The 17,446-nt window shown below is 42.3% G+C and overlaps 1 protein-coding gene and 1 long non-coding RNA gene across 8 annotated transcripts in view; one reads left to right on the forward strand and one right to left on the reverse strand.

Annotated features, from left to right (window-relative positions):
• LOC110345432 (uncharacterized) overlaps positions 1–2,619 on the reverse strand; it is a 35,399-nt gene extending 32,780 nt beyond the window's left edge. For both annotated transcript variants that reach the window (XR_015452402.1, XR_015452401.1), the window contains exon 1: positions 595–2,619. This is a non-coding gene — a long non-coding RNA (uncharacterized LOC110345432). The remainder of the gene's footprint in view (positions 1–594) is intronic.
• Kirrel3 (kirre like nephrin family adhesion molecule 3) overlaps positions 1–17,446 on the forward strand; it is a 584,234-nt gene that overhangs the window by 93,485 nt on the left and 473,303 nt on the right. Inside the window, exon 1 of one of the 6 annotated variants that reach the window (XM_087214244.1) lies at positions 11,500–16,013. The exons of the other annotated variants lie outside the window; for them this stretch is intronic. The gene's annotated coding sequence lies outside the window, so the exon portion shown is untranslated. Of the gene's footprint in view, positions 1–11,499; positions 16,014–17,446 lie in introns of those variants that run through there. 6 annotated transcript variants of the gene reach the window in all.

Below are 17,446 nucleotides of genomic sequence, written 5' to 3' on the forward strand. Positions count from 1 at the left end.
GAAACAGACTCCATTTGGTTAAGCAATAAGGAATTTTGTTGGCTAACATAAGCTGAAGTCCAAAACTAGGCCCTGTTCAATGATGGCATTGCCCCCATTTTTTCTGTCCCTGTCTTAGTCTCTTCCTTTTTTAGGAATTACCTTTTTTCCTAGGTTAATAGCCTCCTTCATACCTGGAAGACAGCAAGCATCAGCAACCTCTTGCTTAAGCATAAAATAAGTTCGGAGACTCCTTTCAGCAGTCTCAGTCTAAATAGGTTTCTAGCCCCACTCTGAGCCAATCACTGGGTGGGAATGGATAGCCCTGAAATCAATCAGGCTCACCCAGTAATCTGGCCATTTCCTTAAACATAATTGCTGCTGTTCATTGGGGAGAAATGGAATGGGTTCAGGGGAATGAATCATATTCCCCAACCATGTTTGGAAAATGTGATGTCACCTGCAATCACTAGTGATCCCAACTATTTCATGGGAGAAAGGACATCAGAAGATGGGAGAGGTGAGCCCATCTGTCCAGCCTCTGCTCAAGATATTGGAGAATAATAGCGTTCTACTCTTTGGGTAGTTAAAACCAGAGGTAATTCTAAATTTCACCTGCCTAACAGCCACTTCCATTAACTACATGTCCTTGGCTGAAAGCCTCTTCGAGGGAGCTGGTTTCCTAAGGCACTGCCTCTCTTGGCTGCTTGGAGTGACTGGTGCACCCCAGATGTCCCAAGTCAGCACTCCATCCTGTGTCATCACAATAAATTAGCATTGCTCATTATGATAATGAATGGCTACTGTGGCCAAGGAAGCTCATCACTAGGTTCTATCATTACAATAAGTCCCCCTTGGCTACGCTTCACCTGCCATGCCAGTGGGAACAGAGGGAGAGGCTGGTAATTAGGTGGATACAGCAGGTTGCGTTGTGGTGCCTCAGATCGGAAACAAAAGCCCCAGAAACATAATGAAGGGCAGAGGCAGGAGCCCCATAGCTACCCAGCATGGCTTCTAGAAGGAAGGCAGAGCTCTTCTTTCTTCCCTGTTCATCAGGATCTTATTCCAAACTAATAGACAGGATGAGTTATTCCTATCTCACAGCTCATGGTGTGTTGCTTGGTTGGGTTTTTTTTGGTGTGTGTGTGATGTACTTTTTGTTGATGCATAGAGTGAGAGGTGCTCAGGGCTGAGCTCATCAGAAGTGCTGAAATACCTGAACTTGCTGGAGGAGGGTGAAGCAGCAAGGAGTGATTAGCATGGAGAGAAGTAAGGAGGACGGATTCCAGTTCAGGGAGGTGAAGGGACAGCAGAGTGGGGGTAGCAAGGGCTAGCCAGGCATGTATGGGCAGCACGTGCAGGTGCCAGGAGCCGTTGTGGGCCCAGTCAGTTTGCTGGGAGTGTGGAGCACCTGCACATCTCCAGGGAAGTTGGCCATGCTACTAATTACTTGAACTTTTATCCTATCTTGTCTTTCTGAAAGGAAGGTTGGTCTTTAGCAGGCTTTGCCAGAGGCTTGACTTACTGCGAGACTTGACCTAGCTCTTGCCGGGGATCTGGATGATGATTTGGGACTCTGTACAGACCGCACGTGTGGAGCTGGCAGCCACTCAGCAGCATTTCTTTACCAATCTCTGCTGAGCTGTCCCAGTGTATTTATTAACATGTCCCATCTCCACTGGGCTCCAGAAAGGGGGCATCTTTCCCAACAGTCTGGGAAAGACTCTCCTCCCTTCCTCTGCCCTCCTATCCCCTCCTCCCACTAGCACTTCCATGTCATTTGGCCACTGAGGAGGGAAAAGGGGCAAGACAAAAATCTGAGCCAGGCCTTCCCTTCACCAGTAGCCATGGCCAGCAAGGCCATGGAGGTAATTTAATGGTCAGGCAATTTTAACACAAGAGTCCCTGCTCTGTCTCTGCAGCAGAGTACACATTGGATTGGGCCATATGGAGACTCTGCCGGCAGATGCACTGGCGGCTTCCCTCTGTCTGCAGAATCTCTATTAGGTTTTTTAATTAGACAAATGTCAGTGTTTTATTCGGGGTGGGAAACTGTTTTCCAAGTTTGACAACAATGGCATTTTCAAAGAATCCCGGCATGATGACTGCCTTTTCTTCGCTTGCCTCCCTCCCACCTTGTGTCGCCTACTTGCAGAGGCCAAATTTGGAATATGTAACTGTCACTGTCATTACCACCCTCTCTCCCTCTGTCATCCCTTGGAGCTTCATGGTTCTTATTGCTCCCCTGCCTTCCAGCCCATTCTATTCAGGAACACTTGCTCCTCCATGGAAGATAAAATACAGGAAGGTCTACTGACCAAGGACAGCTGCAGGGGATATTATAAAGCTCACCCTTCCTTCTTCCTGGCGATTGGAACATGCTTTCTTTTTTATGATCCTGGGGATTGAACCCAAAGCCTTATGCCTGCTAGAGGGTCTCTTTACCTCTGAACTACACCCCCAGTGCACGTGCTCGCTCGCTCTCTCTCTCGCTCTCTCTCTCTGTCTCTCTCTCTTTTGAGACAGGGTCTCACTAAGTTGCCCAGCTTCTCCTCAAACTTGCAGTTCTCCCTGGCTGGGGATTTAGCTCAGTGATTCTGCCGCCTGCCTTGCAAGTGCAAGGTCCCGAGTTCAATCCCAGGTACCAAAAAAAAAAAACAACTCGCAGTTCTCCTGCCTCAAGTCTCCTAAATAGCTGAGATTACAGACATGTGCCACCATGCCTAGTTGGAATGTACATCTTTCTGTCTTGGTCACTGCTAAGCCCAAGATCCTGGTCCAGAGTCGGTGTTGGAATTCTGTGCCACTGACATCAACTGCTATTAGGAATGTCCGTCAGTGTTGCCTCTGCTAGTTGTGTGGGACGTCAGTGTGGAAATTCAGTGCATTCCATCCAAATACACACATTGTTTCCTCGGAAGAGGGCTGTGTTGTGGCTAACAGCGTAGAATGATTTGTCACGTTGTAGACTATAACCCACCTGCCTTATCAGCTATGTGATTTTGAATCTTGGAGTGGCTGAGAAACTTGCCCTATTTCCCTATTCATAAAATGGGAATATTATGATTTATTACATGGGATTGTTATAAGAAATTTAGTTTTTGAAAATCCCTCATCATGGAGCCTGGCCATTAGTAAGCTTTCTGATAGTAGTCAGACTTCTCGTTAGAACTACCCACACACTGAATTGTGAGTCTGACCGTGAATCTTCCTAGATTCTGTTATGCCCTTTGTTAACCACAAACAAACTACAAAGTCCTAATCAGGAATTTAAAGGTCTTTTCCATTTACCGTTTCCCAACACTAAAATAGCCTTACCATTCTCCAGGTGGACTCTTCTCTGTAGCCAGCCAGAGTGCTCCTGGCTGACCCTGCCTCTTGTAGATGAGAGCCTTTCTACACCCAAGGGACTGTGTGTCCATCACATTCCCCCTTTTCCTCTTAAGCACTCAAAGCCACCTCCCCCAGGAAGGTCTGGGAATGGTCTTTTCAAAGCCCTAGTACTCCTGGGAGTATAACATTGAGCCATATGTCACCTCTAGGTGAATGGAGACACTGTAAAGAAAAGATGTCTGGTGATAGACTCAAGCCTGAGTGAGGTTTGTTGCTTTGAGTTCAGAGAGACAATTTAGGTGGATTTTAATGACTCCGAAATGTTTTATCTCTTACAACCCCTGTAACCGCTGTTCCACAACCTTAACAAATTGCCAGCTTCCCATCCCTCGGTCCCTGTCATCTTCAGTTAATACAGGGTCCTTTAGGAGTTGAGAAACTTATTATTGCAATAAAAAGATATACCCTATCCATATCACAGACCATATATCTGAATCTTGCATAACCCCCTCCCAGGGATTCATCCATATTTTAGCCAAGTGTTTAATAATGGCAATGTTTCAGCCCCAGGCACAGCCATTTCCATGAATGCTGAGAAGTTAATGGAAAACGGTCAGTGCTGAGGTCAAGGTCCTATCTCTCTTGGGTTTATGGGGAACAGAGTGGATTTTCCTATCCTCAGCCAGGCTTCCCAGGAGACTCCTGGCCTACTGGAGGAGAGGAGGACCCCTGAGGCTGGTGTCACTGTGACCTCATCCGGGGGAGCCCATTCTCCTTCCATATTATCCCTGGGGTGCATTTCTGAAATCAGAACACCAATTCATCATCAGAGTTGAGTTAGTCCTTAGCATGTGCTGAAGGAACAGAGCATTGTCTCCACTCGTGGGTACACAGGGTGCCAGCCTCCTGCCAGGGGCAGAGATGAGGAGACACAAGCATGATGGTAATGAGTCTTGGCTGTCTTGCTGTGGTATAATGTCAGACTAGTGAAAAAGTTCACACTCAAGCCTTGGCTGCACACCTATGATGCAAAGTCCTAGGCTGGGGTCCAAGTTTGAATGCCACCTCCAACAAACTCCTTCCTCCCCAGCCCCACCCTTCCCTGCCCAACATGGCTAATTTCTGCCCAGCCCTCAGGCCTCTGTATGAGTGCCTTATCATCAGGGACATCTCCATATACCCTGAGCCCCTTGGGGATAAGTACAGATCAAGTTCCCCATTCTTCATAGCCATGGTGCCCTGAGCCTTCATAGTGCTCACCCAGATGCTCTGTGTGTGTGTGTGTGTGTGTGTGTGTGTGTGTGTGTGTGTGAGACTCTTTGTCCAACATTTATCTCCTTATTTGTTTCATAAAAGTAGGAACTAATTTTGTTGAACCTCTTACAGAATCCTCAGTTTCTGATATAAGGGAAGCACTTAAACATTTGTTGAATGAATTAATGAATATGTAATTTTGAGTAACTCACTTATCTCTCATGGTCTTTTGTTTTCTAATCAGCAGTAACACCAACATGTGTACCATGTTTATGCTAGACCATAAAATATGTTATATAATAATATAATTAGTTTTTGAAACAACCCTGAGGGAGTGTCACTATTATTATCCCTACAATACATATGAGAAAACTGAAGCACAGAGAGGTTAAGTGACTTGCTTATGGTCACACTGATAATAAATCATGGTTTTTAAAACAGGAAATCTGGCTCCAGAATTCTTAATTGGACAAAATAATAAAAAAAGATTGCTCTAGTTCTTGATGTCTGCCACTTAAAAGCTACTGATTGAAATGTCCACCTAAATTAATTTATTGGACAAGTGTTTACCAATATCTATTATGTACACTGGAGATAGAACAGTAAACAAAACAAACAAACGTTGCCACCAGGAAAGAGGCTTGGGCAATCTTGGTGGTGGTAAGATTTCACTTGGGGTGGTCAAGGAAGGCTCCTTGAATAGGAGACATATGGTAAAGATCTGATTGGACCTAGGAGCATACCATGCAGATACTGGAGGAAGAGCATCCCAGGAAGGGGCAAGCAAGTGGCAAGGCCCATGGGAGGGAAAGGTCTGGGACTTGAGGGAGAACCTGGCCCTTCTGTGACTGGAGCAAATGGGAGGAGAGGCCGCAGGCCAGCAGAAGCCAGAGCCTGCGGGCTTTGTGTGCATCTCTGTTACTTTATTCTCATTTTCTACTTACAAAGCCCATGCATCTTTCCCATTAGAAAGGGAAAGGTATGTTCATCTTTGTAACCTCAGGCTTTAGCCCTGAGCCTTGCTATAGCTCATGCTCAGAATCCTTTTGAACAAATGGTAGAAGAGCTCCACTAGTTGTTCTTTTTGCGAATTTTGTTGCCAGGCTTCTCTTACACTTCTCAACCTGTCCTTTTAGCAAAAGTCTCATTGCCTGACCTTGCTTTGGCAAGACATATTTTTTCTTATAGTTCCCTGTGTTACGGGCCACTGGAAATGATCTTGCCTTTCAATTTGCTCTCTGTCGCAGCCATCACAAAGTGTTGGGAAAACTATTAACATTCTTTGATGAAAGTCAACATAACTCTGTTTGACAGGGATAACAATTTGATAAGGTACACACCCCTCCTTTGACTGGGGCGCACAGAGCATCTTCACAGTAGGCTTGGGACTTACCTGGAGCTCAGGTGCGCTCACTGTGTTGGATCATGGGGAGCCTGAGGAAAAAGTTTAAGGACACGTCCAACTAGAAGAGAGATAACTTGCACTTGACCAAGTCTCAATTAGAAATTTAAGTACTCCAACAACAGTAGTACCGATACCATGTGTTGATTGCTTCATTATTGTGTATCAGGTTCCATGAGGAGTGTGTTGATGTATATGAGGGACATGTCTTCATGTGACAAGATAAGAAAGCAGAGAATTCCTTCCTGGGTTTGCCTTCCTTATCTCTTTGGATATACAAATAGTGAACTTCTCTTCTTATTTTTCTTCTATCAAATAGAATTATGCAGAAGTAGGAAATCACTCTGACTTCCCTTTGTGGATCTCAGAAGGGCAGAGCCATCTATAGTGAGACAAAGCAGCCATTCCAGAAGGAAGCCAAAAGCAGCTTATACTTTGAGCTACAGAGGAGAACTCTAGGGAGCCTCAGTGATTGTAAACTTCAGGAGTGAATGTGTTTTATAGTTTTATAGTGCATGCAATTCACACCTTTCAAAAAGTCTATTCCTGATTCCCACATATGGTGAGAAACAGTGAACAAAAATGAGGTTTTCTACTTCAGGAGAATCTCCATCCATTTATCTGATGGGAGAAGATAAAAGTTATCGGACAGGAGCACCAGTGAAATAATTTTTAAGGTCTTTTCCATCTAGTAGGGACTGGGAGGTGTTTCTTTGGGAATGATCCTGCTGTTGATACAGACAGTTCCTAACTTTGGATGGTTCAACTTGCAACTTTCCAACTTTACAGTGGTGCAGAAGCAATACACGTACAGTTGAAAGTCTACATTGAATTTTGAATTTAGATCTTTTCCTGGGCTAGTGATTCATGACACAGTCCTCTCTCAAGATGCTGCAAAACAGCAACAAGCCACAACTCCCAGCCAGCCACATGATCACTAGGGGAAATGACCTACACTACAGTCTGCTGTGTTGCTAAGCTAGGATGTGCTGAAGGTTAGGTGTGGCAATGCATCTTTGACTTATGATAGTCTCAATTCGTGATGGGTTAATCAGGACAAAATCTTATTATGACTCGAGGGATATCAGTGTTTTCTTTTCCTAAACCTCACTTTCCCACTTTTTTTGTGTGGTGCTGGGGATGGAACTCAGGACCTCGAGCATGCTAGGCATGCACTGTACCACTGAGTCACACCCCTGGCTCCCTCTCTTAATAAAAGACCAGGGAGCTCAGCAGTTACCCCATGCCTGCCCCCCTATAATATTTCTCTTTGACTAAATAAACAAACAACAAAAAATGTCTCTGCAGCTGTACAGGCAGGATGATTTTGATTTTTGTGACTGGGAGCCACATCTTTGAACATCCTGCCTCTTGAGTAGTCAGCAGGCAAAAAGGGGGCCATCAGAAAGTCTTCAAAGGCAGTGGGGAGTGTGGGGAGAAAAGAAAGTTTGTATCTGAGTGAGGGATTAGGAGAAGAGCAGGACGGGGCTGGAGCCTGCTGCCGTATGATGGCAGCCCAGGGTTCTGTGCACCTTGAAGTCAGCCTGGCATTTTGTTCTACAAAGGATCTGCTTCAGCAGATGAAATGATTTTTGACCCAGAGACCTGAACTGACAACTTTGTAGACAAACCCCAAGCAGAATGGCTCTGCCTCTCAATCTCTTTCATCTCCTGCATGCATTCTCACTTTGCAGAACCAAGAATTCTGCACTGCTGGGTATGGAGAGGTTACCCCCGCAGCACTTTGTGGAGGCTCACACCCCCACTGCAGCCTACCTCTAGTGGGCTTGTTAGCTATCAGCACCGATGGACAGTTGGCACATAGGACCCTGTGTCTTCATGCTGCAGTGGTGGGTGATAACTCCATCTCACATGCACCTCTGGTGTTTTTATGAAGAGTTCATGGCCAGACAGATTAGATAATGAGAAGGTGCCTTTAGCACATGGAATCACAAGCAACTCCAGATTGTGGACAAGGTTTGTGATGGGCTTGCACATCTCAAGAAGGACTGGCCCAATAAGGCCTACAAAGCAAAGCTTCTCCCTACCCTTACCCCTGAGTAATGAACAGTAAATGCCATGAATTGCATCATGGACTCTGAATCTCAATGAGAGGAACATTATGGAAAGACCTACGTACTGGATGTTCCTTTGCCAGGTTGGTGCATTGCAGTTATTTAGGGCTGTTTACCCCCATGATACTTCTTGGCAAATGAGAAAATAAGGCAGCCAAAGGTTAGGGATTTCCTTTGTCTTATAGTAGGCAGTCCCCCAGCTTGCAGCATCCTATGGGAACATCTCTTTCACTAAAGAATATGAACCACTGTCCCCTCCTGTGCATGGCATTGTGCTGGAATCAAGCCAAGCCCTTCAAGGACAGAAGCCTCTGAATCAAGCCCGGATTCCCCCCTGCAAGAAAAGCCATATGGTATTGGAGTCCCCACTCATGATACACATTTGTCTTACATACTTCACAGATCCCATTGCCTTTTGTGCCAAACCATGAAACCACCCTGTCCTTCCCAAAGTGCTTTCTCATCTGCAGCATTGGCACAAATACCCGTCTAAAGGTAGATTTTTATGCTATCCACTACTTCTCTACCATCACCACCACCACCATCATCTATAGTCAATTATTTATTATATACTTAGCTATTCTTGGAAGTGTCCTAGATACCTTCAAAGAATATGTGCACAGCTTCTATTCTCTGGGGCCTTCATGTCTTGAAGGAATAGCATTGATACTTGTAGATAGAGAATGCTAGAAATATTTAGTGAACATGGGATAAAAATAGATAATACAAGATTAAATATGTACATTATGCATATTTCCTCTCTTGACCTCCTTACCCCTAAGATATGTCTGTGTTAAGCAGTAGCAGGAGACAGATTTTTTTTCTTGGTGCAAGTAAGAATAGTCTTATAAGACAGATTACTTCTTTTCCTCCTGCCAAAAACATATATTTAAAGTCATCAGTATTAAGCCATCAGCACCTGAGCTAAGAAGTGTGTCTAATAAGTTTTAAGGAAATGCTATTAGCAGTGACCTCTTATTCATAAAAGGTGTTGTGGCTGAATGTCTGCTGTGTTAACCGTTGCTAACATTGCTTCAGAACAAGTCCCTTTTGTTAGCTGCAGTATCCCTACTGGTAATCAGCCTGATTGGAGTCTGAGATGTAGAAAATATCAAAACACAATTTAACCAGCAACAGCAAAATAGCAAATAATCACGAGTTGGGGGCCTTTGGCCATAAAAATACAGACATTTACCTTGAATGTCAATTTAAACCATCTAGTTTTTGTGCCAAATGAAGCTTGAAATGGATCATGTGAAGTACAGTGTCCAAATGATAAAAACAGTTCTGAAAACTTTACCTTTGTATTAGAAAGAAGCTTCAAAGGGAATAGACCTCTTAGAATGAGGCAGTTTGCTCCATGCCATCTTTATAAAATCATAGCATTTTAGAGTTGGAAGGTACCTTCAGGGTCTTGTAATCTACCTGCTTCTCAATGCAGAAATACTGCTTGAGAATTACTCCCAGGCCAGATTTGAAATGTATAGGGTCACCTTGTGGAAGGTTCCATTGTGAACCAAGGGCTTACTTGCAGCGCTGATAATGCAAGCCTACCAAGCACAGTACCCAAATCACCCAGATCCCTAGAGGGAGTATTTGGAGCACTTTTAATGTCTTAAATTTTCTTTGATTTAGGATCATCTTCTTATTTTCCAGCCAAAAAAACACCCATTGTTATGTTGACCTATTAAGGTGATTACAGAAAGTGTTAGCGGCCCAACATGTCTCATTTTCATCATTGCCAGCCTCCTGCAATTGCAAGCTTCCCAACATGCCATAAATCCAATAGACAGAATGTCTCCAGGAGCTCGGCAAAGAGGCCAGAGCTTTTTTGTTTCCATTTAGGCCAGGGTTTGGGGTAGTAATAAACTCAGCAGTCAAGGCTAGAAATGTGATAATAGTAGGAAATGAGAGGGAGAAAAGCAAACCCAGAAAAATGCTTAGCTCTCCTTGCTTTGCTGAGTTTTCAAATTCATTAGTAACCTCAATTATTCAATTCCTCAATTTTAATCTCTAATTAAACATTGCCACAGACACTGTATCTATAGAGGGTTGAATTTAAGTGGCCTCTTTTTAATAATTGTGCAACTCTGATCCCTGCATTGTTAACCCAGAGGGAAAAATAGAGGGAAAAATGATATTAAAAAAGAAGGAAGAAAAAAAGAAAGGAAAGAAAATGGGGGTGCCTTTAATTCATACCAACTGGTAATTGCAGAGGGATGTTATTTTCCCTCTAAATATAGCAAAGATGACTACAAGGCTTCCAGCATTTATCTGTAGTAATTTCTTAAATCAAAAGCATATTTGCTGACGAGAGAATGCCTTACTACAGCTATTCTTTCTGCAGTAATTAGACAAGCAAGAAAACAACAAGCAGGTACAATATGTTGCCAAGTGAGTAATATTGTTTCACAAGGTCATTTTTCCTTTTGGAAAAATTATTATTTATATGAAGTAATTCAATAAACATAAGCAAAGATTTTAGCATTTTGGTAACAGGATTTCTTTTTTTTAAAAGAAAACCCTTCCTGAGAGATATAGATGCATCCACATAGCCTCAAAGGAAATGTGATTAAGACACAAGTAGCGGGAGTAATTGAATATAAGAATGCATATCTTCCATGATCTTCATCAGGTAAGAAAAAGACTATTCTATCATGAATACTGGAAGTGTGTCCTAGTGCTAACCAATATTCTGCCTGCTTCCCAACACACTGCTCTGTAGTTGTCAGTTTTGTCATTATATTAATCCCTTTTCTGTTTCAGGGACACAATATCTAACATACACAACTAAAATGAGAAAAAGTTTATTTTGGTTCAAAATTTCAAAAGTTTCAGTCTATGGTCTGTTGGCTCCAAGGCAGAAATGACATGGTGGAGGAAAGCTGCTCACCTCATGAAAGCCGAGAAGCAGAAACAAGAACAAAAAAGGCAGAGAGAGGAAGGGACTGGGACAGAATGTACCCAGTAACTATTTCCTCCAACGACTAGGCCCCACTTCTTAACAGCCCATTCAGCTGTGAACTCACCAATGGATGGATTGATCTGTGGGTAATGCCCTAATGATCCAGTCACTTTTCTAGGACCCCCCTGAAGATTGATGCATTGGGGATTGGATCTGAAATACATGAGTCTCTAGAGGATACTTGATATTTAAACCATGGCTGTCATTCATCCACCCCAATAGATTGTGGACTTAGGAGAAAGGGGAGAAGGGAGTATGCCTTCTCTTTACGAACCCGCAGGAATTAGCACCTTGCTGCACAGAGCAAATACCAAACAAATGTTTATGAAATGGAATTGGTGCATTAAGATGGTGTAGTTATGAGTGCATTTTTAAAAATTACTTCCCATAAAGCTTTAAATGAGTTTCTTAAGAAACATACATTTTCAAGTCATGAACAAATACATATGGTTTAAATATATATGTAAATATATATATATATATATATATATGCACACACATATTTCAAATAGATTAATTCCATCCAAAGAATTAGAATGAGTGTTAAGACAAAAATCATAGGCAGTGGGAACCCTTTCTCTATAGCACACACAAAAGTATAATCCATCTGGCTAGGATCTGGGTCTCCTTTATAAATTATCTAGGCTCCTCTCTACAGTGGGTATTTTCATGCTAAGGTCAGGACCACACATTAGGTGGGTCAGCTGATCAATCAGATGACCCCAAAGTCCTGTGCATGCTCCAGGTTAGTGACACTACTTGAGCAAGACTCTGAGCATCTTCCTGGCTGGAGGGTGACACTCAGGAGCCAGACCCCACAGCACTGGGCAGTGGGGGATATTAGTCATTGTCCTGTGGAAGAGAAGAATGTAGCAGCATGGCCTGTCCCATTGCTTCTGAGATATTCGAGACTACAGTGGGATTTGGGGCAAGCCCCTGGCAACCAACTGATGTCACTTTAGCTACAAACTCTAAGGTGACATCACTTCTAGGGATATCCATTCATTGTTCTTTTTTTCCAAGGAGGAGAGCCAGTTCTTGAATGAATGCATACCGAGCACCCTCCAGAGGCATGAATTTGACTGAGGCTGTGAATGACAAGGGGAATGTTTCAGTCTCTGCCTTCAAGATGGTTCCAACTATGTAGAAGAGATAAATGAGAATCTACAAACCCATGTTCACAATTAGTCATCAGTGTGTTAGCATCACATGCGATAGCTTTAGGCACCCAAGTTGTGCATTAAATAAGATAGTGAGTCAGATGATTGTAAGGCATGGCAAGAGCTTCTGGCTTTTCTAAGAGCTTCCCATCCAGGCCACTGTTGTCCCAATCCACCAGCCATGCTCTTCACATCAATAGCCTCCCCTCCTGCTGATGGAGTTGTCTATGTGCTCTCTATGGCTCCTCGCATTGCCTTCCTGAGAGAATCCAGATGGATTTGCTGAGATTGTGCAGATTTTCCAGCCTAACAGCTAGCTGTCTCTTCAAGTGGCCCCCACTCCCTGAGGAAAAAGGCACAACTTTTTGCTGCAAGGGTGACAGTGACTCCTTTGTCCACCTCTTCCTACAGAAAAGAAAGAGGATGAACACTAAAAAGAATTTTTAACTTGAAGTAGGTGCCGTGAGCTGGTTAAAGTCAATAACCTGAAGCCTGACTATTGGTCCCATATTTTGGTCTTTGTCATTGATTTCTACCTTAAGTCTCCTGTAGGTTCTTAGCTCCTCTCTCCTCCTCTCCCAACTCACCCTTTTTCTTATACATTTTTTTTAAAATCAGTTACTTGAGTTAACTTGTAACTGTTTTGAAAGTGTCTTTAAATAAAGGCAATACTTTCCCTCAAATAGAATATGTTGAAAGAGCCCAGCAGCCCTGAAGATACACAATCAATACTTCACCTGAACCATTGATACCCCTACCCATCACTTAAACATCATTACAGGAAAGATTTCAACAAGATCACGGCACATTATACTTTAAAGTTTGCCTTTAAAGGATGCCTGGGCTTTGCTGAAAGGCATTAGTAATGGAATTCTTTATCTCTGAGCTTAATTTATTCTGAGGAGAATAGGGCCATTATCTTAAATCTATTTTTTTTCCAACAGAGAAAACAGGCCTCAGAAGTCCAGCACTTATAAAGAAATCATTGTTTAATTACCTTTTTGTTTAACTCTTTGCAGAAAGAAGGGAATGGAAATGCGTTACTGGAAAATGAATATGCATTTCTACTAGGTTGCCATCAATACATTTTACAGTGTTTGGTTTTTCATCCTTGCTCTTCCGGTGCTTTTGAGTTTCTCACATGCAGTCAAGGAAACCTTGTAGTAGTTCTGAACCACAGCTGAATCCACTTTTGTTGTGATCATAGGTGATGAAGGGATTTTCAGTATGAAGAATGCAAGGGATCCATAACTGAAGGGGTGACGTCTTAGTAGTACTGTGTTATGTGACTGTTTAAAATAAAAGGAATCTATTTCAGTAAGACACATTGCCATCAGTTCCCCCTCATAATACTCTTCCTTGCTTTGACCACACCTACCCCATCATTCTTGTCACTTTCTTAAGCAGCTCTGAAAGTCCTCTTCCGTGTCTTTTGCAGTGTGATCAAAAATAGAATGAATGTTGCTGCCTAGTGCCATCTAACAGAAAAGCAGGCTTATAAACATTATGGTGCTTCCTCCACCTTATCCACCAGATCTGGCACCAGGTGACTTCTGGCTCTTATTCAGAGTCACAATGACCATGAAAGGTAGACATTTGGAGTCAGCTGAGAACATCAAGACAGCCACAACAGCACAGCTAGAAACCCTCACTGAGGAGGGCTTCTGGAACCAGGTCAAAGGGAGGGGGGAATGGGGAAAAAAAGGAGAACCACTCTAGAAAGTGGAAAGAACTATGCAGTAAGCATGTTTTAAACGAGAAGGATTATTTTGAGGGGAATAAGTGGAAATATGCATTTTACTCCAATAATTTTAAAAATTTAAACATTCACACTTTTCAGTTGCACAATTCTCCTACTCAATTTGCTATAAATTAGACACATGAGAGCTGTGTGTTTACACACACAGGTATAGACACATTCACAATTAGCTTCTTGACCAGACTATTTGTCTCCTGTCTGCAAAACAACTGGAAGAACTTTGAAGAACAGAGAAAGAGATCCATCAACTGGCTATGTCTTTAAAAAAATATAAACACCAAGCAATTAATATGACACTTTGTTGCTTTCCCTCAGCAACAAATTTGCTTATCTAAAGAGTGATGTTGGCTTTGTAGAAAGAGAACTGGGCACTGGGTGAGTCTCTGAGTTGCTATAGGTCCAGGACCTCCTCCACAGCCTCCCCTTGCTTGCTTTCATTCTGTTTTGTAAAAGTCAACTACTAGGCTTCCCAGACACATTTTAGGCTAGGTTTGCGGATCACTTGTGAACTAAATGTTACGCCCAATTGTTACATGACTTCGGGGGCAGCTGCTTTACTTGCCCTTCACTAGCTTTAATCAACCTCCTCACTGTGCCCTTTCGCTTGATCACACCTTCACTGCAGCTGCTTCCAAAACCCCGGCCCTAGGACTAATCTGGTCTGATTCTTCAGTTGGTGAAAAGGGCACGGCTTCCAGACATTGAGGGTGACCCCACTCTGAGGACTATCATCTTCCACCGCATTGCTTCAGGTTTGTTAGATGGAAGGAGAGAAGCATGCACCATTATAAAGCAGGAGCAGGAAGCTAATCAGCTTTCCACATCTGTTTTTCAGCTCCTTCCTGTTCTTTGTCAGATAGGATAGGTGATACTTTTCTGTCTTTTTTCCTTTCTTTCTTTCCTTTTTTTCCTGCTATGATCAGAGTTTGAGTCTAATAGTTAACTTTTCTTTTTTCCTTTCTTTCTTTCTTCCTTTTTTTCCTTCTATGATCAGAGTTTGTGTCTAATAGTTACTGGATCGCATTTTACAAATCCAAATGTCTTTAATGACCTCTATTCATTTCCGAGCTATCTTTATGTCTACAAGGAGCAAAAGGCTGTAAAAGGTTCAGGCAGACTCGTGTTTTGATCACCTTTTCTGAATGATCATTATGCCTAAATCAAGACCCAGTGCATTTCCTTAACTGGATAGATGATAGATAGATAAATAGATAGATAGATAGATAGATATACAGATATAGAAATCTATAGGAAAGAAGTCATTTTATTCAATTGGCGTGCATCTTCTGGGGTTTTTCCATTCTTGTGAGTCAATTAGTTTGTCATAAACTAATTGGCTTTCACCTCTCTTTTTTTTTTTTTCGGGTCCTTGCGCTTCGCAGCAGGCAGCGAAATCGCTGAGCTAAATCCCCGGCCCTACCTTCTCTTAATATTTGTATTACCTGCAATTGCAGGGACCTCAAGAATGGGAAAGATTTTCCCTGCCTTTAAATCCCCTCATCTTACATCATTCCCACTGATTGCACAAGGAGGTTCAATGGACTATTGGAAAAGAGAGCCTGGATTGTAACCATCAAACTCACCACTTATCTTGGGATTTATGCCATGTTCTGAGTTATATGCTATTTTTAAAAATTGAATATAAACTGCAAAGACTTGATTTAGTCATATTTTTCAACTTATGGCACATCATCACCCATCTAAGAAGTCTTTTTTGTTGTTTTTATATTTTCCACTTTTATCCTTGGTCCTCATTCCTATTTTTTTTCCTTTAGCTCATAGGTGACTATTTTTTAAATGACTGATATATGTCATTAAATGTATATGCAAAATATGTGACATTTCCACATGAATTATTTTAATTTACCTAAATGATAGTATGGTATAGATATAATTCTGTATCTTCTTCCATCCAACACTAGTTTTAATAATTGGTTATGTTGTTAGGTATTTTCCCAATTTATTGTTTGTAATTGTTTCAACTACAATGTTTTATTTATTTATTCCCTTTCTACGAATCTCTGGCTTGCTTCTAATTCCTTATTCCTGTGGACCTGTGTGAGAATCCCAGCTTTCATACCACCTGGTAAGTTTTCTATGTCTTAACATATTTGCGCACTTAATTTTATTAGGTACTGCTAAGCATATTCCACAATAACTGACCGGTTGACATTCTCATTCATGGGATTCCAGTTTTCCCACATGTTTGCCATTGCTTGATATTCCAGATTTTTCTAATTCCCCTAACCTAACTTGTATAAAGTAGTGGTTCATTTTTATTTTTATTTTCATGCCCTTTTTCGCTAATAACTTTGATCCTAATTCTTTATTCTCAACTCGATTGGGAGCTGTGGCATTGGAGACTAGAATCAGGGAAAACATAAACTGGGAGTGCCTGAAATAAAATGCTTGACTGGGGCTGAGAGTGTAGCTCAGTGTTACAGCACTTACCTAGCATGCACAATGCCCGGGTTCCATCCCCAGCAGCACACACACACACACACACACACACACACACACATACACATGCACACACACACACACGCACACACACACACAGAGGGTTGATTCTGTAAGGCATTTGGCCAATCTTCCCAACCTCCACAATGACTGCTAAGATTGTGAGGGAATTCCGTGACTCAGAGTGTTGGACACATGATGACAGCCCAAGCATCTACCCCTCTTCCCAAAGAAGTGGAAAGAGTGTAGGTTCTGCTCAGTGTAGGCTACAACTAAAGGTGCCATGCATTGCTGGCTCTGTGCAGATTCACTTGGTTTAACGTTTCTATCAAAGTAGCCCTCAAGTGCCATCTTATCAGAGGATCAATTTTATATCGGAGGGTCATTAAATTCTTTTTTATGAGAATAAAATGCTCTTTTGCTGCTGCATGTTGTACTGCTGCTCGTCCGAAACTGAAGATGAAATCAAAGTGGAAGAGATTTAACCAAATTATCTGTCTTCAGAAAATAAGCTCTGCTGCAAATGTATTTTTGATGTGGTATTGTGGAATACAGAGAGAGGAGAAATAAAAATACTCTAATGGTCCTGTTATATACAAACAAGAGGAGACTGTGAATTTAACCCTCTATGAATGCAGGTTTCTCTCTCTTTCCCCTGGTGGTGGTAAGGAGTTTGAGAGCTGAATGACAAAGGAGTGATGCTCATGATGGACTATGCTGGGGCCCACTTGGCTTGTGCATTCATTTGTTGGTTTTTTTCCAAAGTGAGAGAACACTTAAGGACACCTTATAATTTTTATGAGGCTTTGAATACCTTACAGAAATTTCTGCCCAAACTGGGTCATGCCCCCTTACCTTCCATGCCTGACCTCCTCATCATGAGGCCTCTTGCCAACCTGGGAAGACTACTCTGCAGGCTCCACCCCTACTATGGGGTCATATGTGCTCATCTGAGCCTGTGTACCAGAGGGTTTGCTTGAGTTGTAGAATTGTTTGTAATCCATATTTATAACATTTTTTTCTCAGTTTGATCACTTGGATAAGTAGGAAGATCAGGGA

This window comes from Heterocephalus glaber, unplaced genomic scaffold, assembly GCF_053883595.1.
Source record: "Heterocephalus glaber isolate CG9 unplaced genomic scaffold, H.glaber_assembly_v1.0 deba00001446, whole genome shotgun sequence".
In the NCBI taxonomy this organism is placed as follows: domain Eukaryota; kingdom Metazoa; phylum Chordata; class Mammalia; order Rodentia; family Bathyergidae; genus Heterocephalus; species Heterocephalus glaber.